At 37.1% G+C, this 19,570-nt stretch overlaps 1 long non-coding RNA gene across 2 annotated transcripts in view; it reads left to right on the top strand.

Annotated features, from left to right (window-relative positions):
* Nucleotides 1-19,570, top strand: part of LOC147648547 (uncharacterized) — a 46,667-nt gene that overhangs the window by 8,823 nt on the left and 18,274 nt on the right. The window contains exons 2-3 of one of the 2 annotated variants that reach the window (XR_015281213.1): nt 10,152-10,377; nt 15,547-18,904. This is a non-coding gene — a long non-coding RNA (uncharacterized LOC147648547). Of the gene's footprint in view, nt 1-10,151; nt 10,378-15,546; nt 18,905-19,570 lie in introns of those variants that run through there. The other variant, XR_015281212.1, reaches the window with a different exon arrangement.

Raw genomic sequence — 19,570 nt, 5'->3', positions numbered from 1 at the left:
CTGCTATTACTGCTCATGCTTCTGTTTGTGCTCTGGCCCAAACTAGAGGACAAATGGCCACCACTTCTGTTTGGGCTTTATCACTGTGTAATGCCCACTCATGTCCACATAGCTCATGGTGCACAGAGATTGGGTGTGAGGCTGGGCTTCCCCAAGATTTTGACATGCACTCTCTCTGTAACTATATTAAAAATTGGGTGCTGGAGCCAGAATTGTCATTAGCTGTAGGGTGTTTTTTCCTGGTTTAAGTGGACAGCAAGTTTTTATCCAGGAGATTTATCATCTATAAAATTCCTCACATCAAGGGATGTATAAAGTGTTGTTACTCTTAGTTTGGGTACTTCACTGTGAGCTGGGCTGTAGCTTTGGTTTTAGGCTGGTATTTCAGGGAAGTTATTTATGTGTTTACCTCAGTTTTGCATGGTTTTCTCTACCATGCACTGACACTATAAATACAATAGAAGAAACTTTGCGAAACGTTCTGCAATGTGTAGGAAGGTTCAACACAGGATTATTTTTTAAAATTTTATTACTTAGAATATATCCCTTTTAGCAAGGAGGCAAGATTTTGTGTGAGAAGGAATGCTTTGATTTCCCTTCATAATGCTCATATGATTATTTCAAGATGAAGATTTCCATTTAGTAATTAGATAGACAGACTTTTTAGAAACTGTTAGAACCATAACAGGAATGTCAAGATAGTCAGATGGTGAAAAAAGATATCTCTTAAATTCGAAAAAGTCATGTTGTGGAAGGCCAAATTTGATTACTACCAGAGTAATTATGTTGCAATATCCACAGTCTCATAAAAAGAGCTGGATAGCTACTGAAGAATATTCCTGTAGTCACTCCTCTGTTCCAGGAAGGCTGGCTATTGGTGCAGAATCACAGTGGAAACTAATATCTCTATAAAGATTATGAGCCAAAATATGGACATATTTGTTCCTTTAAAGCCTCTGATTTTTATGCCAATATTTTGGAAGTTACTGAAAGAATTAATTCAGGAGGAAATTATGCCAAAAGTGATGATCTGGTAGCAAATGGAAAGGAAAAATCTTTGAGACTGCCAAATGGATATAGCAGAACAAATTTGCCAGACTGGTAAATGACTGTTTGCCTCATCAACAAAACTGGTGAAATCCTGATCAGCATTCACAGCCAATGGAGGAAAAATGCCTACAGGTGGATTTTATGCTCTCAAAGCAGGAGAACTGTTGTTGTAGGTGTCTGTGAAGCCATGTAGGTAACACTGCAACCAAGGGTTTTGCAAAATGCTGCATAGGCCCAAGGATGGGCTGTTGTGCTCAGGGAGGACCAGGACAGCCATAGACAACCATCTATCCCTTCGAACATTCAATGCAGCTCATCCAAGCCAGTTTCTTTAAATTTCAGTATTTTCAGTGTTTTTAAATGGCTCCACAAAAGGTAGGGAGAATAACTGAATGTATTGCCCCTGATTGTACAAGCCTTATGAAGAGAATCTTATTAAATCATTAGAATAATATTTAGAAGCTTAGCCACACTTGAGTCTCTTCATTGTGTCTTAAATAAACAAAATTTTCCTGTTTCTTGCACTCCAGCAGCTGGGAGCAGGTGTTAGTAATCTGTAGGGACTCGTAACCTCATTCCTCGTGTTTTTTATTTCTATTGGAACAAGTATTTGCTTTAATCCTGAAATAATTTGTACAAACCTGGAGGCTGTTCTTTAAATGTACAGGGTCTAGATTTGTCTGTGTTTTGCTTAATACTAATTATTTTCTCAGTTTGTCTTGGCAATTTGCTGTGGTAATGTGTTTACCTTGAATTCCCTGCTGGCTACACCATGGAAGTAATAGGCACACAGACAAGATATCAGTAGAAAAGGGAATATATCAAGTCAATTACATTGCATCAGTAAATTAATTTAATTAGCATATTAAAATTACTGTGCCTCATACAGAAATAGATTTTATGAATTTGGATCTGATTTTTAAAACCTCAATATTTATTGTTTGGCTGACTGGATATTTTGGTTCATGTCTATTACAAGGTAGGGGTTGGAGTCATGCATGAAAATTGGATCATGTTTTGGTGCCAGACAGCCATATGTAGCCTGGTTTTACTAACATATTCCATGGTTCTGCTTTTTCTGTTCACCTGTGGGTTTTGCTTGTGTGAAGACAGAATACATGAGTTACTCAGTCATGACAGATCTTTTTCATTAGTCTGTTATCTTGATGAGCTATGCCTAAATAAAAGAAAAAGAACAAGCATTAATATTCTCGAGAACTCATAATTATCTGTGTAAAAGTTTGTATGAAACATTTTTCTTGCATCAAAGCACTCCCTTTAAAAATACAATTTATAACACTTATCAATACTGTTTTTCACTTAGATACAAATAGCACTCATCTTTAAAATATGATAGTTGTTCTTTCAAAGCAGAAAATATCAGGCTCATCACAGATATTTTTCCTGTTGGTGATCAGTAGACTTCTCTAAATTACCTCCATTTATGTAAAGCATCACTAATTTATAACAGCAGTTAACAGATTAGATTATTACAATGAAATGAAAAGTGTTAAAGCATGACTTGTAAGATAACTCTACTTTGTGGAAACGTTTCACAGACAGTAATATCTAATATGATTTAAAACCTCAGTCAACAGAGGCATTTCTAAGATCCTAGACATTTTCTGTCTTATGAATATCACAGCCATATTCTTTGTTTTCCTTGTACAGTGCTGTTATGGAAATGCACATATTTTGAAGGTAGAGGCACAAAATTTTATATACTATTTATTTACTGCCATTTATTCTGCTATGACTCATTTTTACCATATTCTCATTACAATTTCAGAGAGATGAAGTAGCAAAGCCAGAATCTGCAGTAAAATCACAGCCCTATCCAATCCATATGGAGCTTTGCTGAATTTTATCCCTTTTTGCTTGTATTGCCTTGAGTGGCAAGATATTTTGGTTATAAATGTAAGTATTGCAATGTAAATATTGCAATCCTGTCCTCTGGAAAGTACATTTAAGAAGAGCTTTGAGAGGAGAGAAGCTCTAGCACTCCAGCCACGAAGTGGCAGATTTCTTGAAGGCACTGAGCTGTCTGTTGGCTAAAATACTCTGAAAGTGTGTGTCCAATATATAAACACTAGGAAAATGAAGATGAAGTTGTTTAAAATCACATCTAGGAAAGGATCTTTGAGTTAGCTTAAGGCAGATGAAACAATGTCAGTTCAGTTTAAGGAAATCTGTTTGTGGTCATGGCTGTTCTGTGCTGGCGAGTTTGTTAACAGGATGATGCCACCTGACCTGAGGAAGACCTGTGAAAGGTCTTCTGAGTTGCAACTAAAAACAGACAGCCAGGTTTCTAAAATCATGCCATTCAATACAAGATACTGAATGCCCCCTCTGTGGTATGCCAGACTTCATTTTTCCTGTTTTCCAATTTCTCTGTGGACTAAAATATTCTCTGTTGACAATGCTCCATTCAAGTTGGAGAGTCACCTACAGTTCTGGGTTTTTTCTGTTTTTTCTGTTTTCATGGATGAGTGTCACAGAAAATTAGCAAGAGGGTATGGGGGAAAACAAACAAACCAACCTATTTTCAGAAACTGCTTATATTGATGTGCTTGTGGGATTATTCAACATTTGCATGTCAACAGCACTCAGTTGTTAGCAGGTAGTCAGAAAAGATCAGAAAGCTTAAAATAAACTTTAAGCACCACAATTCCAATTACTTACTAAAAAATATCCACTCTGGTACAATGGAATCAGAGCCAGAAATATTATTCTAAGACAGGATGATAATAAATTTAGAAAAATCTTGAAAATATTTACAAGATATGTTTCAAAATACTGTAGTCAGAGGATTTTACATCGTAAAACTAAGACAGACTCTCTCACTTGAAATTCACTATTTAATCAGTGTTGTTACCTGTTACGTCTGATGCAAAGAATGCCTGGTTATCTTTTTTCTTTTTCCTTTTTTTCCTTTTTTTTTTCAAACCCACTAGACCAGGTTGCCCAGGACAATCTCCAGCCTGGCCTTGATTCTTTCTTTACTTACCTCATCATTTACATATATGGTTTTTTCTATTCTTTCTATTCTTACCTGCCCACTTTTCAGTATGTTAACCCACGATTATTTGAGTTTGCAGTGAGGTTTCGCCTCAGACTTTTGTGTAAATAGAATCAAGAGCAGGCCATACTTGTGTAGTAATTAGAAATGAAAAAACACAAGGATAGGATCCAAAATGTGCCACACTCCATTTTTGAAAACCTTCCTGAGACTGTGATGCAGACATTGAAGCCCTGTCTGAGAGATACACACCTTCAACATTTCTGTCCTTTAGCACTTCACTGGTTCTATCAGATTCAAGTAAGAGCACTGGAACCAAATTAACATTTGAGTGCTAGCTGTAATCTCTGCTATTGATTATCAGATCCTTCTTGCATTAGGAATTGCCACTGTATAATCAAATTCATTGTTTTAAAATATTTTTAAATATTTTTATTTTGTTTTGCAAAGCCCTAGGAGTGGGATGACACTGGGCTTACAAGGCAGTAACTTTATAATCTCAGCTAAAAGTGAGAAGCCGAGTACACAGCAAGCAATGTCAGAGAAGGACTCCAGCTCTGTAGTTCATGTAGGTACACTTACAACACTTTGCCAATAGTTTGGAAAATGATGGTCAATCTAAGACAAATTTTCATATGGGAGAAGAGTTGTGAACTCAGAGCAGTTTGCTGTTTACCTCATTTTTCTGGATCACAAATCAAATTATTTTGAGAAGCTTTTTCATCTGCTTTTGAGGAAAGCATGTTGTTTCTTAAGAAAAAAAATTTCAGATCAGAGGAAGGTGAATAATAATAATAATTTTTCTCTTCAGCTCTAGAGGAAAAATACAGTTCTGAAAACAAGTATTTGCTATGATTCCCTTCTGGGTTTTGGTTTTGTTGCTTGTTTTTTCTTGGGGGTGGGGAGGTGTCTCAGGTATGGATTTTTTACACTTTAGTAACCCACTTTGGTGACAGATGATGGTGTATCTGGACAGCACTAGATATTTCATGGTCCACTGGTAGGTTCTGTCTTCTATAAATGCTTCTGGTGGGCTCTAAAAGCCGCAGGAGAAACATTCCTGTGTGGCACCGCTGGGGTGTCATCCCCTGTGTCACTCATGCACGAAGACACAAGCCAGCTGCAGCTCTCCTCAGGCTGGGACAGTGCCAAGTGGGTGAAACATCTGTTTCACCTCCCTCCCAGATGCTCTCTGTGTGACTCATCTGGCATCAGGGCTGCATCTACAGTCATTTATGTCCATCTGAATTATTCAGAAACCATGGGCATGCTCAAAAATAATTTTATTTTTTTGTTCTAAAAAGAAAAATTTATATCCCTATCATGTACCTACATCTTAAGAAAATATTTCTAACTTTTGAACTGGTTTAGGTTAGAACTTAGTATCTTTTTATGTAAAGGATAAAGTATAAGGATTGGTTGGTGGCACTGCTCTCCTGCAAAAATACATGTCTTTTAAAGTATTCTTCAGTTTCTTAATTTATTTCATTGCAGTTTTGCAATTTGTTGGCAGCTATTTCAAGACACAGAAAACAGTTTCTGGAACACACTGTGTTTAGTGCTAACGTACTGAAGAAATACCTTCTAATTAGAACAGAGTACTTCAGCAGCAGTACAATTCTAAGTGAGAAAAAGCCGCAAACAAATAAAACAAAATCCCCAAACAAAGAAAAAAACCACCAAACTCCAAACCCCCAACCAACTAAAAAAATCTTGTATGTGTTTTCTTCTTAAAAATAGATAAAACTTCGTAATGGTGGTAGGAAAATAGTGACTTGCCCTTCATGAAAACATGATGAGATTGCTTAAGAGGATATTCTTTTAACAATTAGTGGTTTTGTTATTGTTAGGATGAGACCTAATTCAAGTAGGGACAGGGAAGTTAATTAACAGACAATTCACTTTTCTAAAAGGCTATGGACTCTAAATCTGGAATGCTGGAAGATTGCCCACTGCAGGCAGAGGCAAGATTTGGACCAGAGCAGTCCCCATGGTAGTGCACCCCATACCCAGAGAGTAAATGTGGACATGCCACAATGCTGTTACAGTAAAAATACCTTAGAAAATAGAGATTAATCCTGAAGAATTCAAATGGTGAGGGGATATGAAGTAAATAACTGTTGATTCATTCATGGAATTAGGAAAACGTTCCTCAGTAAAAAGGAAAAGTATAACATTATTTAGTGCTTCCCCTCTGGTGTTTGTTTAGCAAATAGGTATTCTAGAAAATAATGTCTTCTAAATTATCCATTCATGTAATTAGTGTTTCCTGTACCATATGTGGAGGGAGTAGTAGAGTTTTTGAATGTCTCACTCCTGTCAAGATTGAGAATTATCCCTCCAGCCAAGTCCTGTCCTTCCTTTGTGGGAAGCAAAGTGCCCATTGCAAAAAATGATGATGAATAAAGTTGTCAGTAATTTTTCTCTAGTTTACATGTTACATAAACTTTAAAAGACAGACCTCTTACTCTCCAGCTGTATAGAGAGAAGGGAATAATCATTTTTATGGGTCTGTGACACCCAGAGCAAAAAAAAAGGAGCAGATATGTTGCTTTCACTCCCAATCAGAAATTATTTAAATCTATTGCTGTGTTTAGTCTCAAACAAATTAGGGGGTTATTTTTCACAAAAATGACTCAAAAGAGTCATATGATTTTGAACTGGAACCTGTCTGGGTCTGAATATGACTGACAAGACTGTCATTTAATATGACAAAATACAGAAAAGTATGATAGAAAAGACAAAACTCTACATTAGTTCTAATTCCAAAGGCTTTTTCAGGTGGAATGGCATGCTCAAAAGAGCATATTTGAGAACTAAAATTCACATGGCAAATGCATATCACCAGATCCTCTCTGTAATGAAAACTCAGGAAAATTTATTTATAAAGAACACTGTGAATGAATAATACCCAGGACACTTTCTAAATCTCTCACATCATCCATAACCTGAATAATAATTATAATCTAGGCTAATACTACCTTAATCCACTATAAAAGGAGGAAATATAAATGTAGATGGTTGCACTGTCATTAAATCTGCCTGAGAAATTACTCTTTGCAGAACTTTACCAAGATCAGGACAGATCCTTTTTTATGAGATACAATGTCATAAACATTGTATGACAATGTAGGAGTTGTTCTGTGAAAAATGTAGGGAAGAATATATAAAAACTTCAGTTGTAGAAGTAATACTGAAAATAATTAGGTATAGATCAAATGGAAATTACTGTCAGTTGGATAGCCTAAAGTGAAATGACCTAAGTAAATCAACATAACAGAAGTATTTATAACAGCTAGAGATTGAAAGTTTGCATGATTATTACAATGACTAGTGATAAATGGTATGTTGATGAAGAGAGATTCTGTATTTCTCTAATACAAATGTAATTCACATAAAAATTTTTGTAAGTGTTATATAGTAAGTTTAGTTGATTTACTAAATTTTAATAATTTTTTTTGCACAATACCAAAAAATATATCTTATGTATTTTTCTATGGGCCATTGTTTGTCCTGTTCCTCTATCTCAAATTTTAAAATTGCTTAATTTCTTAATAGTGTTACAGTTCAAATGCCTTTAAAGTATGCTGGGATGTTTGCAAACATTGAAACAGGATATTGACTTTTTTATATTCTTGGATTTTCTCTATTGCATTTGGATAATGTGGCTTAAATTTATTTTTCAGTGTTCAGAATCTGCACACTCAATTTTCAGTGGTAAATTATACTTATTTTCCGTTGTGTTGAAAAATGTCCTAGATTCCAGAAAGGCTTGGTCTCGTCACATGGCAAAATCTGTGTGGCACTCTACTGAACAGATTACATTAGTTATTAGCCATTCAATAAAAAATTTCAAAACAAGCAAATGAAAATCAACATATTCCATTTGTTTTTTCAGTTGTTATGTCTCTAAATATTGTAGGTGTTAATTGACTGAGTTAAAGCTGTAATTTTACGACATTACAAGTGCATCCCACACATCCCATTACCATTGCTGGCAGAGGTAAATGCTCAATGAAACTTTTTATCTTACTCAATTTGCACACCCACATCTGCCTGCACATGGAATAGGATAGAAATGAACTGCTGACTTTCTAGAAGACAGAGAACACAGGATTTCCTGGCTTCTCCCCAGCACAACACCTGCACTGGTTTATAAATACCCTCACAGGCTACAGGGGAAGATCCACAGGGTCAGGGAACCACAGTGATGTTATTCTTGACACTAAAATGATGCCTGAAATGATACTGTTGGCATAGTATTTGCAAGATGGCTCAGGCAATTTCCAGAATGGAAAGGGGACATATGTTTGGATCAGAAGGAGATTACAAATATAAACCGGTCGATATTTTGTTCAGAATTCGTGTGCTGGTGTAGGTGACCTCTAAAGGTATGGAAGTGCACATCTCTGACCAAAGGATCCTGCTGAATAAAGGGTGCCAGCGAGCAGTCCCTGAGCCTACGGCCAAGCAGTGCCACTGCCATGTATTCACACTTTTTAGGGATAACACCTTCTGCAGCTCCTACTCATGTCCAAGTAACACAACCTCTGGACCTGTTCTGGACCCTGTGTTGCAGCTTTGCAGCCCAAAATATTATTTAACATGTGCTTTTACCATTCAAGCTGTCTGACAGAACATGAGAACTGTGCTTCAGATATGGCACTAAAAATGACCTCACATGATTAGTAGCTGGGCTGTGGCATAAGCATGGGAGCCTTGGGGGTTCAAATTCTTCCTAGAGAGACTTGAAGGAGTGGATAGTGTGGTAGAGGGAGACAGTCTCACATTCTCCATGCAGCTGTGGAAGCAGTCCTTAGGGTGCAATGTCATTAGAAAACCTTCCAGGCTGTGCCTTGGAGAGAATAAAAAGCACTACCAGGTAATCAGCATGGACAAGCAAGGTTTGTGTGCTGCTACCACCGACTGACCCAGATAGTTACACCCTAATGACTTGTGTTGCAGCAGAATAATTATGTATGCTTGAAAAGGGGAAAGTGCTCTGTACACTCTTCTCTGTAACACTGCTTCCTTCACACGGGATTGGTCTTTTTCCCAAGTGGTGTTGTATATTTCAGTTTCCCAAGATGATTCTCACACATGATTTTGAAGTTTTCAGTTAATTACTGAAATGCACACTGGCTGAGTCAGAGCAATTTTTCCACAGCTGCCAAATATCTGCTCTTGACATTCATATATCAATATATGATGTTTCACTTTACCTAAAATTGGAGTAAATTGGGTATTTCCAGGCAATGTTGACTGTGCAACTCAAGCACTGAGCCTATTTGCAAGTGTAGTCTTCCTGATAGGCCCCAGCTTCCAGAAAGCTTTGGAAATTCCAGACAGAGCCATGGTAACCCTATTTTCAGAGAGATTGAATAGTGACTGATGAGCATGCCTAATGCCTTAATCTTTGCATATGTTGGCTCTTTTCTGTTTATCTTGATGTAATTAACTGAGCAGTCCCCCTATTAGTTCATTTAGTGTCATGAGAATTGGTATCTTCCTCTCGTATCAGTTGCAGCTGTCCTTTCCTGGTTTCATTCCAGTGCACACGCTGTACTTGCAGTGACTCATTCACTGAAAAATGTCATAACCACATGAAAACTCAGAAATGACCTACAGAAAGCATACAGATGCAATCAGATCCACCAGTGGTAAATAATACTTAACACAGACCAAAAGAGCACGAAAGGCCTAAAGCTTTCACTAACAATGGAAATGAATGGGATCAAGCTGAACTTTTAATATTCATTAAGAAAAAATGTCCTGGCTCATATAGATCCTTCTATGCACAAATAACTGCAGGAAGAAGTTGTAGTCAAGTAAATAATGTTCACATGTCTTTGTAACATACCTCCTGTGAACCAAACTCAGGATTGAAATTAATTACAAAACTTATTTTCTTTCTTAGATTCTTAGAGCTGCTCTTCATTTTTCATAGGAAATAATATACATTTCAGTGGCCCATGCACCATCAAAAATCTGCCAAATTTTTTCACTAATTTTTCTTGCCTGGAAACATCATTTGTATTGTCATATAACAACAGACATTTGTTTAAAATTCTTATCTTGTCAGGTTCAGTCTACTGCAGTGTGAAACCTCCCTACAAACTATAGAGGGCAGGTGAGGATTGTGAAGCTGTGGCTGGGCTTGTACACTCAGTATCTAAATACCTGCTCCAAGGCCTTTTCTTATATGGACCCAAGCCAGCTGTTTCTTCCAGATGGTGACTCGTCCTCTCTCCCTCTGTTGAGAGATGACTTCTAAGTTTTCAAATGCATTCAGGAGTTCACAATCAAAGGTAAGAAAAAGGAAACACAGGTGGAAGTTGCTTAGCAGATGGAGTCTAAAATCAAATATTAACAATGTAAGTTAGATAAAGACTGTTGTTTAAGTTTCTACCTGTCTTTTGTTCTCCTGCCATCAGAGGTGACCTTGTGTCAACAACTCCCAAAGTATTCATAATTCCAGAATTCACTCTTGTCTGATGTAAGTCATACAGTTTATCTTGGTCTCAATACAGGGTGTTGTGGATTTGGGTATTTTTTGCTTTCAGATTTAAGGAGTGCAGACTGCAGTGCTCTATAGAGAGAGGTTTTTAGAGTACTGAGTGGGAAAGCAGCAGTGTATACATTGACTGCTTTTTTCAAATGGCTAATGACAGCTATTTTTGAATGTTTGCAAACACTGCATTTAGAGAAAGAGGGAAATCAGCCCTATCATTCAGGTACTGTATAATCATTTGGAAACATAACATTTAGCTACTTTGCTCAGCAAATAAGTTGTTTACAATGTAGTGCTGGGAAAGAAAACCCAAAAGCACAGATGTTTAGATGTATAAACTAGCTAGTGCAGTGGGGTAGTGGGTGGAAAATCCTAAAAGAAAGGAAAAATTATGTCAAAATATACAAAGGGATTTTCAGGCTGGTGTCATAGGGAAGGTGGTAATGGTGTAGGAATGCAATTTTATCCGTATTCCTTTCCACTGTGTGGTGTCTTTTTAACAAAAATCACAGCCAGGAAAAAAGTCTCTCTGAATGGAATTTTTCTAAAATAGTTAACTATATAAAAGGTTCTATAAATATAGCATATAAAAAGGACCACAACTAGGTAAAAGGAAAGGTTTGTATCTACACTTTTGATTTTTAGTTTAGTTTAAACTAAAAAATTAAATTTGGAAAGCAAATTCTTTATTTTTTAATAGATTTAAAAGGGGGATTAGAGATGGGAAATACTAAAACTATCCTTCTTGTGGAGCATAGGTTGGTTAAAAATTTTTCACCTACATTTAATGTTAATCCAGGTATATGTTCTTATAAAAATGACACATTCCTTAGTTAATCAATTAGTTCATTTTATTTATTACTTTTCAAGTCTGTAATTATAAGGTAGCCTAACTTTTTATGAAAATATGAAGTAAATTACTATTATACAAAGCATGGTTGGATATAACAGTATCTTCACAGATACCATCTAATCTCACTGAGGTTTACCCTTAAACAGAGTTTTATTTTAAAACATGTGTCCATTTAATGATTACTAGACACAATATATGAATAAATTAATAGCTTTATTGTCTAAACACAGCCAAATGCATATCCAGACATGTAAATATAAACATGTTTACACTGCAGGTGTTAAATATCCGTGAACAAATTCTCAAAATCACAAATGGACATATGAAATCTTCAGGAGCAGATGAGAAAGAACAAAGTTGGGTTTTTTTCCCAGACATTTCCTCTTATTACTGAAGCTGGGATGCAAAGATTGTACACATGTCCCTTCCAGACTTGGTACACATAAAGTCCCAATGCCTTGAGAAAACACATTTGGCAGCTGCTAATATATTAATCAGTTGAGTATTGGATTAGTCCAGCCATTCCCTGGAGTGAGTACATTACTGAGAACAGCAAGTCAATTGCCAATTTGCTTAATTTGCTTCTGCAAGAATTTCATAACTAGTGCTATGAATATTTATCTGCTTTTTCTCTCAGAGAGATGATCCCGGCAGAAGGAATAGCTTTACTGATAATTTATGGACCTGAGACTATGTCCTTGTTTTGTTAAACGTGATTTATTTACAAGTCTCAAAATAACGTTTTCCTCTGTAGCCTTTCCCCAAGAATTACAGATAATAGTCACACTTGATATTTACCCTCTGAGCTTACATTTTATATTTTGTCTTTGTCTTTAATGCTTTCTCTTCCTAAGTGTAAAAAAAACCCAAAAAACTATGGTAAACAATTTCAACTAGAACATTCAGTTTTTCTGAGAAAATAGCACCTATAAAATTAACCAAAACTCTGGTTTAAAAGTATATTAGAAAGTATTCTTCATTTAAGGAATATTCAAGCACTGGTTAAGGCAGCTTAATTTGTGCTGAACAGGGAGGAGTAAAGAACATGGATTTTCTGGCTGCTCACCAGTATCTGCTTGTACCCCAGGTTCTTAACCCATCAAGCAGTTTACACAGAAGACATTTTCTTTTCTTTCTATTGACACTTCACGAACACCACCCTTCTCTGTTGTTTTGTGGAGTTTTTCCCCCATCAATGGCAAAAAATCACCAAGTCTAGAGGCTGCAGTGGGTAGTACATGTGCAGTATGGGACCTTATGTCTCACAGATTAAAGTGCAGGCAGTTTCCCTACCCACAGAACTAACATGCATTTTTCTATTTGGGGAAGAAAAGCTTCCTTCTTGAGACCATATCCTCTGCTCCTGCATCCAAAGGGAGCAGTGAGATCTAAGAACAGCTGCAGTTTGTAATTTGCACACACAGCTTAGGAAAACTGGTGTTTTTGTGGTATTTATTATTTCTGTGATGTTTTTGTGATAGTCTCTATTCTGTGAATACAGTAAAATGTATCCCAAATACAGAGTTTGGCTTTGTCTAGAATTTTTCCTGACCAGAGAGCGGGGGCTTAGCTTTTTCGTGACAATGGACTGTTGATTTGGTATATCTCATTTTAAGAACTCTAGTTAATGGTAATATGGTAATACGTGGTAATACGACCACTTTGCTTCAAGAACTGGATTTAAAAATAAATTTAAAAAACACAGGAAAGCACTATTGTTGTCCTGTTTCCAGTAGCATTTTTGATTGTAATTAAAGGAATGAAAGCATTGACCTTGACAATTTTATTTAATTTTGTACCCTGAAAATACATAGTTTAATTTTTGTTTGAAGACAGGGATAAGTTCTTCCTCCTGTTATTTTTTTATCCAGAAGGATTACTTTGTCTCTATTAGAAAAACCATTGTGACAAGCCAATGTAAAATTGCTTTAAATGACTAATGCAAAATTTTAAAGTAAACCCTATGTTATACTCTCTGTCCTTGGGATTTTCACTGTAGGAAAATTACTTGGATTTATTATTTCTTGTGAGCAAGTTAATATTTGGGGGTTTAGTTTTCTGAAGAACTTTAAAATTTTAAATAATCACAATAATGTCCAGTGTCACTGAATGTACGCATGGATCTGATCCTCTTTACACAAAAACAAACCAGAACTTTTGAAATTTGAAATCCCTGAGATTGTTCTTGCACAGAAACAGACGAGAAGCAACCCTATAGGCTTTTGAGGTTGCTGATGGGGAGGGAAACAAAAGACTGTCTTTTTTAGAGTTAGCTTTTAGCTGACTAGCGAAGAGGTGAGTCAAAGTAAATTTCTAAATAGTTGGGTACTTCCTTTGACATATCCACTGTGGCATATTATTGAATAGCAAAACAAGGTTTATGATAGACAGGAGTTAACAGTTCTTTCAACTGCAGTGGTGGGGGAGCAGGCCAAGATGTGGTGAAAATGGGGAGGAGGTACAGCTGAAGGTATAGAAATGTTCTTTCCTTCCCATGAAGAAAGACCGCAATGGATGGAGGCTGTTTTTAACCTCCTCAGCTGCATTTTGGGGAAGTGAAAGGAAAGCCTACGGAGTCTTGGTAACCATGATAAAGCCAGATTGTGCTGGCTAGTGTCTGTGAATAAAAATAATCCTGTAGTTGTTTGTTGCTGTGAAGGATGTATTGTACATGGATCCAACAAAAACTTGGTTTGAATTAGCAGTGTTTATCTAAAATGCAATGAATCATGGTGTTTACATCTGAGATAAGCAGGGAATCTTGCTTAAATGGTTGTATAATTTCTTATGGACACTTGAGTGGTGAAAGTTACCAAGATAATAAGGCTTTTATAAATGAAATAATGAGGAAATCTCTGCTAGGAAGTGCTTAATTCAATTGAGAAGCAGAATTCCTAATTGATGCAGAAGCCTCAAAGCTCCCATGACAGATTATGTAAAACTGACACAACAGCAACAACAAAAACAACAAAAACAAACAAACAAACAAACAAAGCCACAACCCAATGGAAGGGCAGCAGGGAAGGTTAGAAATGTACAGGCAAGTACTAACAGAGAAGTAAACTGTATATCTGACAAATACTGAGGGCTTAGAATATTTTCTCTACAATATCTGACTGGCAAATGGATTTCCCAGAATGAAGATTTGTTAGGGAGAGAAGTACAGTCCTTGGGGCTGGACAGCCACATCATTGCTGAGCTGAAAGATTTGTGCCCAGTGGCACAGAACCTGAGACACTGCAAATTGGCATGTCAGGAGGGAAAAGGTTCTCTCCTATGTATCTTAATTAGGAAATATCTGATTCTGTACTCTGTTCACACCAATAAGCATCATATTCCACAAGCAGATATCAGCGGGGCTGCGTGAAAATAAAGCTTCAGGCTATGAGCAGAACTGCTGAGCAGCATCGTGCTCTCTGTCATTAGATCAGTAATGTAAAAATACTGCTTAACATTTGTTTTACCTTGTTGGCTATTGAATCTTTTTTTAATAACCTGTATCTTGTTCATACTACTCAAATTAAGCATGTCTTGACATGTTTGCATCAAAAGCATGAATGTGTCAGCCCAAAAATTCCTTTAATTGTTTTGTATTGCAAATGAATGAATACAAAATGGCCATTGATTTTTAAAGTATCACAGGGAGGTTAATTAGGCATGGCTCCACTGTTTAAATGACTGAGATCACACCTGATCACCTTCTTTTTTTCTGCTTACCTTGCTACTTCCAGCTGGGAGCAAGGGTGGAGTCTAATAGTGCTGTCACCATAGTCTGTGTCTCCTAAGCAGTTTGAACTGCAAGTTTAAATTATATAGTACCTGTAAAGTGAAAAATTCACTTTGTGCTGTGATCTGCCCCCATTTTGAAATGTTACCTGGAAGACTGGTGTCATATATCATATCTTCAAAGAAATCACCAAAAGATACTTACAACTATTCTGCAGTAGCACTGAGGTGGCCTGGGTGATATGATGAAGAACTGTGAAGGGCAAGGAAAGACATTTCTTTTTTGCAGTGTTGAAAGGGAAGGGCAGATATTTTAATTCTAATCTTAAAATGAAGTTAAAAGGCATGGAAATTAGAAAACACTTATCATGTCTCTCTTCAAAACAGGGAAGAAGACAGATGTAAAATCAGATTTCCAGAGGTGTGAAATACAGGTGTCTCCAAATGTCACTGAGAACCAGTGGAATTTGAATATTTAATTTCTGTGTCTGCTTCAGAAAAAGCCTCCTTACATTATTTCCCTGTCTGTGAATGGTTATGACAGATACAATCATGAAGACCAGAACTCTTGGACACTGTGATCAGATTAGTGCTTTTTTTGTCAACACTTTACTGATAGTCTATAATAACCTGTGCTGAGCTATGGTACCCCCAAGCAGAGAGGAGGAAGAGAGGCACTAAGATGTTGGGTAAAAGATCTGATGATCTTATGTGACTGCCAGGCCTTTCCTAAGAGGAAATGGAGAAAATATCTCTGGAAACTTCTTGGCATACTGATGTCCTCCATGTGCCAAAGCTTACTCTAAGTCTGCATCCACTCCAACCCCAAAAAACATAAAACTGAAACTTTCAAAATGTCTAGGGGAAAAAAAAATTAAAAGGATTACCTCCAAGGACTTTTAAATCCCAAAGGAATTTTCATAGATGCCAGTCTTTAAGTCTGTAAGTTTTGGAGGCCCCAGAAAGGAGCTATTCATTTTCCTTCACAAGATACAGAGATACTCATACCAAAATGCTAGGATATATTCTACAATGTCCTATAACAGAGGAGATTTTTATTTAGCATTCCAGGCATTTTATTTTGCTCTGGTCTGAATGACACTGAGGTGTTTTATAATTTTTGATTTACTGATTTATTTTCGCTGTTCTTTCCTGAAACGAGGAAGAGTCTTTTTTTCATTCATGAGATAAAGGTAGTCCGTGCTATGGTAAAGCTTCCAATCAAATAAGGAAAGAGTAACGGGGGGGAAAAAATCTAGGAAGGCAGAAAATTCAGCTTTTTTGATTTGGACCCTCAGAACACATTCTAGAAACATACTGATAGATGAAAAACAAGTAATGAGAGGACTGAGTTCTACCCAGCCCTGGTCAGAAAACTGAGCCAATAGTCAAGCCTTGCATCGTAACCAGAGATTCAGTATATTTTGGCTATGTCACATTTTGGCTCAGTGAATCCCAAGTTAAAGGAACACTGCTCTTTGTCCTTTGCTTCCCAGCTTCACATGGATCACTGCACAGCCTCTACCCTGAGAAAACCTGACTACCCTTAGCTGCCTAAAAAAGGCAAAGTTGTTTCTCAAATAACTAAGCACCAAAGAAAGTGAAGAACTACAGATCAAGGTCAACAACTCAGTTACCACCAGCCATGATTGTTTTCTGCACTGCTACTGCATCTCTCTCTCCTTTCCACTAAGGTACAATGGCATTTTTGCACCAGTAATTACACTGAACCTGGCAGTGGTTATACATCCCTCCTGAAACACTAGCCTTTGAATCTCCCAGATTCTTGTGGAAAGAGAATAAAACCTATGGGGAAATACAGAAATCTCATGGCAATCAAGATATTTAGCAGTTAGAGTTGAGCCAAGCTGGCTGAGAGAACGTGGTGCTGATGCAGGTGGGGGCTGGGAGGTATAAGAGATGTGAGCCTGAGATCTGGCTCATTGCTGAAGAATTTTTGGGAGTTTGTGGAATTACTGATAGTGAAAATATGCTCATGACTGGGAAGGTCAAAGGTAGAAATTAACCTTGATAGCTTGCAGTGAGCAGGAGCGTAGTCAAGTTGGGTTTTCAGGAGTATATGTAAAATAACCTCAAAGACAATTGTGGAGCATTTTAGACTATCAAAAATGGTTGATGTGTGTTTACAGATAAAACTTCAATCCTCCAGAACCTTAAGAGAGAGATTTGAGGATTTACATTGCTCTGAAAGTATGAAATTGATGAAGCTTGGAATGGAGTCACATAATTTGAGGTGATCCCTGAGGTATTGCTTCTGTCTTCTGTAGTATTCCGTCTATAGCCTTAGGTGGATATTGAGACACGTTTGCAAACACGAGTGAAGTGGACTGCAAACCAGACTCCCTGTAGTGTCTTTGTGCATAACCTTTGGATTAGTTAATTTATGGTGTCTGGAACTGTTCTCTCATGAACTTATTTTATGGACAAGGAGATGATTTCAGTAGGAGGGAAAGTAAATTTAGAGGTCAGGATGAGGCCTTTCATGTTCAGCTCTAAAAATGGTACTTTTACTTAAAAATGCAAGTGCAGGTCTGAATTCTGTTTCTGTACACTTATTTCAGGAAGCAATCACAAACAACAATCTTACAGATATTTCCCTGGTGTTAACAGCCTTTAGTGAATCAAGATCAGGTCAGGCACAGAGTCAGCTTGTATCCAACAGAGCTTCCTGAGCTTCTCCCTGTTTTTCCTAAACACAGAAGTGGATAGAAGCTGTAAATTAGTTAAAATGCACCTATTTGGTTTTTCCATGAAGTCTGTGGTGTTTCTGAAAGCTATTCTGCCAGCAATTCATCCGAAGTCTTTGGGTAGAAAACTTTACATGAAAATTCTATTCATTTTCTAAGGCTGAGTGTTTTTGTCTGATTGGGTTGATAATTTTGCAAGCAGGTCAATACAAGTTAATGCTTGGGGTTTTTTCATTCAGGTTTCATTTGTAAGTGAAAAGATATCTTGTATAATAATTGCTATGTTACATCCATCTCTCTTTGTGCTTCTAAAGAACATCAGTAATTGTTCTCTTTCCAGTGTTAGCACTAAAAATTAATTGAAGAAATGCAGTAGGTGTCAGATGTGATAATAACATCTTTGGGGCTGTCATAAAGAAGTTTATCTATCAAACTGCAGAAAATTAAGTTTGAAACTTTCACTATTCCCTAGCCTTTAGAAATTCAAAGGGGTTGATTTAATCTTTAAGTGGGTAATTCAAATAAAAGATTAGCTTTTTGGATGCAGATTTCATTGCTCTATTCTGTTGCTGTTCAGACTCTTTCAGCTGTTGTGAAACTTGTGTCTTTTGCCCTCCAGTGGGTCCTAGCATACAGAGTCATCAGGGAACAGGAGAATCACTAATTTATTTTCAAACTTAAACAAAAATGTTCTCCTCTAATAACAAGTGGAGAGAAGAAACAGCACTGAGAGGGCCGTGCTTATAGTACATTGCATTTTGCAAGAAGTGTTTAGAGTGCAAGTTTGGCATTGGCAGGGAGATCTACTATATATATAGACACTGTGACAGGGTAGTCAGCTTTGATTAACGGAGGGCTCTTCATTATACATACTTTAGTTGGGATTTTTCTTAATACACATCTGTAGTCAGGTGATCATGAGAGAATCTAGGTTGTTTTGTTTAAGTGGTTCCAGCTCTTGCTGTTACAAGACTGAGCTCAAACTATGTGCACTCCAGAATTTCAAAATAAAAGTTCACTACATGACAGTCCTTAAATGTGCTATTGCTTTTTAAGTGAAATGATTTTACAAATGCTTGGAGTTGAGTACATTAGGTAAGAATTTCATAGAAATCTTGTTGATACATGTAGACTCTATTCCTTAAAAGACTCTGTCTATTGCATACGATATAAACCACAGCTGCCATTGAACACAAATGTTGCTGTGCATATATTTAATTTCATCTTCCAAAAGAGGGAAGTACAGCACAGAATAGCCAAGACTTTCAGCCTTTCATCTCCACTGCTCTCCTGTGTACCACCTGAATTCATCCCTGGGGCAATAAGGGTGGTAGACAATGCAAGCTGGCTGTAATCTCCTGCAATGTGGCAGTGCCAGCTCACCAGGAGCAGGGCCACCTTTCCCTGGATGGTGTGGAAAGCCAACTGCAGGCCCAGTGGAGTGAGAGCTCTGCTCAACATCAGCTGAAACACAGCCTGTGAGAACACTGGGTCACCAGAGCACTCTCCCCTTTGTATATGATCAGCACAAAGTCCAGATGAATACTTTTCCCTTCTGTCTTCTCAAAAGGCATACTGGAATTTCCACGCAAATAGAAGAGAATTTCTTTTCAAATTCTAGCAGGACTGCTTATAAGGAAGTTGCTTTTATTGAGTGCAGCTGGCACATTGTGTTGTCCAGTGTTGTCTGGGAAGGGCTTGCA

The sequence above is a fragment of the Cyanistes caeruleus genome, chromosome Z, assembly GCF_971803275.1.
Source record: "Cyanistes caeruleus chromosome Z, bCyaCae1.hap1.1, whole genome shotgun sequence".
NCBI lineage: Eukaryota > Metazoa > Chordata > Aves > Passeriformes > Paridae > Cyanistes > Cyanistes caeruleus.
The sequence above is the reverse complement of the archived record's forward strand: the minus strand, read 5'-3'. Positions and strand labels throughout refer to the sequence as shown.